The 7,851-nt window shown below is 43.0% G+C and overlaps 1 long non-coding RNA gene across 1 annotated transcript; it reads left to right on the top strand.

Moving 5' to 3' along the window:
* Positions 1-4,364: 4,364 nt before the first annotated feature.
* Positions 4,365-7,851, top strand: LOC121133553. The gene is made up of 2 exons (XR_005870429.1): positions 4,365-4,572; positions 7,498-7,851. It is a non-coding gene; the product is annotated as an uncharacterized LOC121133553 (long non-coding RNA).

Raw genomic sequence — 7,851 nt, 5'->3', positions numbered from 1 at the left:
TGCTACCACCAATGAGGTAGAGACCCACAGGTTGAGAAACACTGGTTTAGACTATGACTGTTACCTGGTCACTGGGTTCTTGTTCCAAAACATCAGCAGTCAAGAAAAGAAGTTATGAGAATGGCAAAAGAGTCTTCTCATGGCCTTGAGGACAAGGGAAGCCAGCTTCCAAGGGGAGAAAAAGAAGACTGTCTGGACATTAAGTGGCCTGTCACTGATAGTTCCCTAATTCTGAACAAACATATATAAATACAGGAATCAGCACTTAGGAACATCATGTTGGCCATGGATCCCAGGGCCAATACTTTTAAAAATAGATGAGAATTTGGGTCATGCCACCAGGGAAGCCACCAAGACTTGAAGAGAAGATACAAGGTGATGAGTAGATTTGGGGCTCTGAGCCCTGCTGGAAGCCTCTAGGCCAGTTACAGACTTAAGATGTAGATCTTCCAACCTCATATAAATTTGGTTAAAGAAAAACGTAATGAGAATCCTGAAGGAGGCATCCTTTTATTTTTTAATTTTATGTGTGTGAAAGGAGATTTGAGAATGTTTGTGCATGTGTGTGTGTGTGTACAAGTGAGTGTACATGGGCCAGAGAGTTGGTTCAGTGGCTAAGCGTATGTGGACTCTCACAGAGGAACAAGATTTAATTCCCAGGATCCACACTGTGACTCAAGACTATGTGTAACTTCAGTCCCAAGGAATTCAGTGCCCTTCTCTGATCTCCATGGACACCAGGCATGCATGTAGTACACATACATACATGCAAGCAAAACGTCTCAACACATAGCATAACAATATAAATAAATCAAATTAATAAAAACAAAAAGCAAATGAGTGTGCATGTGAAGGACAGAGGCCAGCAGAGAGTGTCATTCCTCAGGAGCTCTCTACCTCCTTGCTTGTTAGGATAAGGTCTCCCACTGGAATGGGAGGTTCACTGATTAGACCAGTTGGAACCAGTGGGTCTTCACATCACCAGCAGTGGGGTCTACCACTATGCCTGACTTTGTATGTGAGTACTAGGAATCAAACTCAAGTCTTCATGCTTGTGTAGCAAGCAGTATACTAACTGAGCCCTCTCCCAAGCTGCACAGAGGAGGTTTTTCTGGGAGAGGCAAACAACACCTACTACGAACAGTGCGGGATATGAGTGGTAGCAGACTGTGATGTACCACTGTGATGGTTAGTGCTGTCAACCTGACTGGATCTAGAGTCACCTAGAAGATGGTCTTCCCAGCATGCCTGTTTGGGGTCAACTTATGTTAATAGCATGGGAAACTCCATCTTAACTGTGGGCAGAACATCTCTTGAGCTTTGGTCCTAGACTACATAAGTTGGAGTCCTAGACTACACAAGTTGGAGGCAGTGAGCTGAGCACCAGCATTCCTTGCTTTCTGGACTTGACTCGGGGTGCATTGTGACCTGCTGCTTCAAATTCCTGCCACTTTCACTTCCCCACTATGACAAACTGTGTCTTTGAACTGTGAGATCAAAATCAACCCTCTCTCCCTTAACTTAATTCTGTCAGGGCATTTTACCACAGCAACATGAAAAGAAACAAAAGCACCTGTTTCCAGCTCTCCCTTGAGGCTGGACCACTTGATGTCTGTAGCATCTAGGTGTGCTGACTGCTGTCATCTTACGGTGGCGTCTCTCTTGAGGAGTGCCTCTGACTCAACAGAACCCTTCTTGTCCATGGCTGCTTCCATCCCAGTAGACTCTCATTTGCAAATGTCAACAAAGGGTGCAGCCTATTTGCCTCAATGAGCTGGCATGGAATGGGGGTGGGGGCATTCCAGCCCCATAGTGACCTTCCGAAATCCCCGAGGCTCCAATAACCATTACACCACCCATCAATGTCCCCTTTATCTCCTCTCTCAGATGTTGCTCCTGAGAATATGTCTCAAGAAATTCCTGTACACTAATCTCTACCTGCAGTCAGATTTCTGAGAGTCCAATAAAACTGGGGAAAGGGAAGAAGGCTCAGTGGGCAAGGGAGGTGTTACACAAGTACAAGGACCTGAGTTCAGATCCCCTGAGTTCACTTACTGTTGGGTGTGGTAGTCTTGTTCACTTGAAGCCCAGCACTGAAGGGAAAGGATTCACCTAGCAAAATTTATACTTCAAGGCTTAGTATTTATGGAGTTGTACCACCATGAACATAACCTGCTCAGAACACTTAGATTACACCAAAAAAGTACCTACAAATTGTCAGTAATTCTCTCTTCCCCTACAGCCTCTATCCCCTAGGTTACTTGCCATCACTATAGATCTGCCTGTCTTCAAGTCTTCATTTAAATGAAATCATATAGCATGTGCCCTGTCATCATCCTTTTCTTCCACTCAGCATGTAAAAAGCCAAGCTATATCAAGAATATTGCTTTATTTTTCTGGGTGTATATTTCATAGTAAAAAGACTCTGTATTTTATTTATCTGTTCTTCAGTTGATGGGCATTTAGGTTGCCTCCATTTTTGCCAATTAGTAATCCCGCTGTGAACATTCCTGCACAAGTTTCTATGTGGATGTTGTGTTTTTATTTCTCTTGAGTATGAATTATTTTGTCAGGTGGTAACTCTAACTTTTTCTTTCTTAATTCTTTGAGTATTTTACACACTACATTTTATATTCTTTCCCATCTCCCAACTCTTCCCAGTTCCTCCCCCGATTCCCTACCTACCCAACCTTATGTTCTTTCTCTCTCTTAAAAAAACAAAAAGCAAAAAAAGAAAAAGAAACTAAACAAAAACAAAAGAAAAAGGTCACTAAAAATATGGAGTCTGTTTTGTGTTGGTCAACTTACTCCTAAGCACGGGACCTATCTTGGGATGTGGTTGATAATACCCAGTTTCATGTCATTGGAAAAAAAACTGATTTTCCATTTTCTAGCAAGCCACAATTTCAAACAACTTCTTGATAAGGGTGGGACTTTTGTGTCTACTTCCCCTTGTGTGTACTGGGATTTTGTCTGCTTTGAACCTCTGCAGATCTCCTGTGTGGTGTCACAGTCTCTGTGAATTCATATATGTATCAGCCCTATTGGGTCCGGATGACACTGTCTCCTTGGAGGCATCCATCACCTCTGGCCCTTACAGTCTTTCTGCCTCTTCCACACAGATCCCCCCATCTTGAGGAGAGAGGTGTGATGGAGAACCCATTCAGGCTGAGTGCTTCTAAAGTCTCTCATGCTCTGCACACTGTCCAGCTGTGGGTCTCTGTGTTCATTACCAGATAGTGCAAGAGGAAGCTTCTCTCATGAGGGCTGATCTACAGGTAACATTTTGAGAAACTGTTTATAAGTCACTGTCCCCCTTTATATCCCCACCAACAGTGCTAAGGATTCCAGTGTCTCTGCATCCTTACTGACTCATGGCATCTGCTGTGTTCATTGCAGCCTTGCTGGAGTAGGAGGGGAGTGGAGGGGGAGAGGGACAAGTAAGTAGCTTCCTGTGGCTTTGAAGTCTTTCTAATGGCCATTGATACTAGTCACCTGGGCTTGCTCTCTCTCTCTTTTTCCCTTTCCCCATCTCCCTTTCCCCATCTCCCTTTCTTCTCCCCCCCCACCCCCACACATCTTTCTGTGTCCTTGCACAGGGTCTCAAGTAACTCAGCCTGGCCTCATATTCATCATATATCCAGGACAGACCTTGAGCTTCTGATCCTCCTGCATACCCACTAACTCCTAGGATTACAGGTATGTCCCTCCACACCTCTCTTATATTATGTAGTGCTGAAGAACAAACCTGCAACTTTGGACACATAAGGTAAACACTCTATCAACCGACTGTGTCTTCAGACCTCTACCCATTTTTCCTTAGGCATGCTCCAATGCAGTTGTCCTCATAGCTTCCCTGAAATGACTCTCCACCAGTCTGTTGATAACCACATGGTTACATGCAATTCAAACCTCATTTCTCATTTTCTCCTTTGTCTGTCACATCTGTAGTCATAGGTGAATATTCTTGGTGAAACTTTTTTATATTCTTGACTTTTAGGATGCCACGTCATTTTCCTTCATGCCTTTCATTTCTGAATATACCCATTTATTTATTTTCTCTGACATCCCAAACGATCACTTCTACAACATGTCATACTGTCTACTAATGTTCTGTTTCCTATGTTACCTTACCACAGATCCATGTCACATCTGACTTCAAATGCCATGCATACAGTGGTGGTGACTTTCAGTATTATATATTCAACCGGGATCTTGGTCCAAACAGCCAAAAGTCACATTTTAACATCACTGCTTAGGTATCTAAGAGACATTTCTCAGACTAACCCCCTACTGTTTTTAACAAGCCCAGCCCCTTTTCTTTCTCAATTCACAGCCACTCACTCAAACTGAAACTTTCGGAGCATTTCTTGACTCTTTCCTTTCTCTGACTAGAACGTAAGTGCCTTTGTCTGTGGCCTCTGCCTGTCTGGCCACCTATGCATGCCTCACAACTAGAAGGACACTTTGTACAACAGGCACCCAAGAAATGATTGTTGAGCAAATTCTATCGACATCCTCCTTCAAATGGTTTCTCTTCTGATACCCACCTCAGCACACTTAAAGACACAGGTAAGTGTTGCCTTCTCCCTGCAGCTCCACTGCTTCTGCAGACTTCCCTCCCTGTCAGAGCCATTTGCTCCCTCCTCTGTGCTCCAGGGGCATATTACATTTAACCTCTGCCATTGTACTTAAAATATTGCTTTGTGACTTTCCGTATCCAATTTTCCCACAAGATAATGAGTTCCTGCAATGCATAATCATCACCTTATTATTTCTTTAATAATCCTGGGTGCCTGGCTCATAGTAAAATTAATAAAAGTGTTGAATGAATCTCTAAACATACTCTGTCTTCTCTCAGCTCTCTGCCTCCCCTTTCCACTACCCCAAAACATCAGCTAACCCCTCTGCTTCAAATTACTAAGGACATGTACTCTTTTCATTCTGCCACTGCTCCTGGATTTTCCTCCTATACTCATATTCCCCTGGTCATTTTCTAAATAAGATGCTATAACAAACTAATTAGTCACAAGAAAAAGTTAATGAATTACCTACTAGGTATTAGATCTCAATGTTATTATGGCCTTTTCAACTCAAGCAATTAAACAACATACTACATTGGGGTGGGGGGGAATCTGGAGATAGGTGATCAGCTCAGCCTTTTGATGGTCTTGTTTGGTGGCTGCCTGATTGCTATGGTTTGGGAGATTTTGACCTTAGATAAATTAGAATCAAGGAGAACATAGACATACCAGACATCTGAAAAACTGAAGAGATAGCTAGATCAGGGTAATGGAATGAGGGGCTATGTTACATCACCACTGAAGGCAGTCCTGGGGAGATCCTTGGTTCTCTTCCGTTACCCTCCACTTGGCCCTGTGAAAAGATTCATCCATATGGCATGAATCATTTAAAAATGCTTTGGAAACCAGAAGATGAATTCACTCGATGAAGCATCCACTGAGCCCAGCTCAGCATCTCTGAACACAGGCTGCACAACAACTGCTAGTTCTGTACAAGAAGGGGCCACAGGGCTGCAAAGACAACCAAAAGACACCCTTGGTCTGAAAGGAACTTGAAATGTAATGTGAGAGCAACTGTTGCCAACAAGAGGGTTAACACCAAGTAGAACAGTAAATGTGGTGTAAGGCAGAGGAAAGATCAGCTCTGCCTAAGTGGCTGTGGGTCTAGGAGGAGCTGTCCTGGGGTGCTTACAATGAGTAGAAAGATAAGAAGCAGCTTTCTAGGCAAATGACGGAAAAGAGAAAAAGAAAAGCACATACAAGGCAGGGAGTCGTGGTCGGTCCAGCTTGGCTTAGACAAGCCTGTCAGGACTACAATATGACTGGGTCACTGGACTAGAGAAGATGTGTGATAACAGACAACATTCTTAGATTATGAAAGACCAGGTTATGAACAATATTGGATGTCATGATAAAAGTTGGACTTCATCCTTTTAGATAGTGAGAAATTTTTTTAAAGTTTTCAAGTCAGGAGTCAGTCTCTCAGAATTTTAGTTTTTGTGTGAGTCTCCTTTTATTCTCATTATACAGGACACCATGCTATAATACAAGGACATTTTCATTCTGGAAGACAACTTGGCCGTAGGATAGAAAAAAAGGTGAGAAAGAGTGAGGTCAACCATCTGTTGACAACAGCCTATCAAATGCAGACAGTGGGAGTTCGTGTTCTCGTCACTGTCCCAAAAATATGTTTTCACCAAGGCCACAATGACCTCTTTCCCGATAGAGTGGATACTTTCAGGGTCTCTATATTGTTAGACTTTTCTATGTTATGTAAAGATGGCTAAGAAGGGATAGGTACAGATATATGGAGGAGAGAATCAAAATCTTTCATGATCAATTGGCTAAGATGAGGGGAATCAGAGATGGCACGGCCAATTATTTTGACTGATTGAGTGTATTTGTTCACACGAGTAGCACAGAATGCCAAGAAAGCTTTTAGGGAACTACTCTAAATTTGTGCGAGTGAATATTGCATTTGGTGTTCCTGTGAGACATCAGGGTGAAAAGTTAGGAGAAAAATGAATGTGGACACCAATCAGGGAAAAGCTACTTGGAAGTTGCAAACCTCAGCAACAACCAACATGTAATACTATGTTGAAATCAGGTTATCTTTGTAGCATATTTAGAGATCAATGGAGCAAACCTGGAAGAGGGTTTTGACAGAAGAAGTGTCCAACAGAGAGACCAAGGAGACTTTTAATGCCTGAAAACACACAGGACATCGTGATATAGGTGAAGGGGAAAAAGTAAAATGATGGGGATCATACAAGGCAAATAGAAACCCCAGAAATGAACAGAAGGAGGCACCCGCCCTCAACTCTATGCAAAAGTAGGTTGGCACCTGAGAGTCAGCACAACAGTAACTTTCATGCCCTTCCTTGTCTGTGCTGGCACTTGAGAGTCAGTACAGCATTAGCTTTGTCTCCTTCCCTTGTCTGTGCTGAGTTACAAATGAGAAAGACAAGAGACAGAGTCCACGAATGTATACAGATGCATGGACTTTACTCCTTTCTCCTATAAGCCACACACAAAGAGCAGCATTAAGCCACCATGATTAATCACATGTGAACCCTAATTCAGGCCACATTTGACTTACACAGACGTGGGCATATGACCAGACACAGCTCATCCAACCCTTTCAGGATGTTGGGTCATCAGAGGACCTCTCCTAAGACTTCCGGTGAGGAACATATCGAAGGATATGCTAGCTGCCAGTAGATGAAACACTGAAGGAGCCTTAGCTTTTAGAACCTGAAATTAACCAGAAGGACCACAATGCAGGATGAGGTCATGGAAAGACTGGGCTTGGACTAAGCTGAGGAATCCTAGGACAGAGAGACAGTGGAAGTCAGCTGAGAAAAGAGAAGCGCTTAAGAGCTCAGAACATCCAGTCTCAGTGCCCCTGCAAGCCCCAGAGAGCTTTTTGTTCCCTCTGAAAACACTTGTACATTAAGCCCTTTTATTTCCTCAGGTTCATTTGAGCTGAGTGTCTCTCTTCCTTGCAACCAGAAGAGGCTAACTGTAAAGATGCTAGTCCAGACAACAGAGGAAAAATGAATCCATGAGATTGCTTCCAACTAAACTCGGTGTGAGAAAAAGACAACAGAAGGAAAGCCATGGGACAGAGGCAAATCTGAAGAACGTATGTCTCATAAGAGAGTGGCATCCAAAAATATAGCAACTCAGCCTCAGCAGAAAGAAAATAAACAGCCCCATTTTTTAAAATAAGCAAATGCCCTAAAATGACATACAAATGTACCAAGCATATGAAAAATGCTCAACACCCCTAATATCCAGAGAAAAACAAGTTAAACCTGTGATTTCA

This window comes from Mesocricetus auratus, unplaced genomic scaffold (assembly GCF_017639785.1).
Source record: "Mesocricetus auratus isolate SY011 unplaced genomic scaffold, BCM_Maur_2.0 Super-Scaffold_100022, whole genome shotgun sequence".
NCBI classification, from domain to species: domain Eukaryota; kingdom Metazoa; phylum Chordata; class Mammalia; order Rodentia; family Cricetidae; genus Mesocricetus; species Mesocricetus auratus.
The sequence above is the reverse complement of the archived record's forward strand: the minus strand, read 5'-3'. Positions and strand labels throughout refer to the sequence as shown.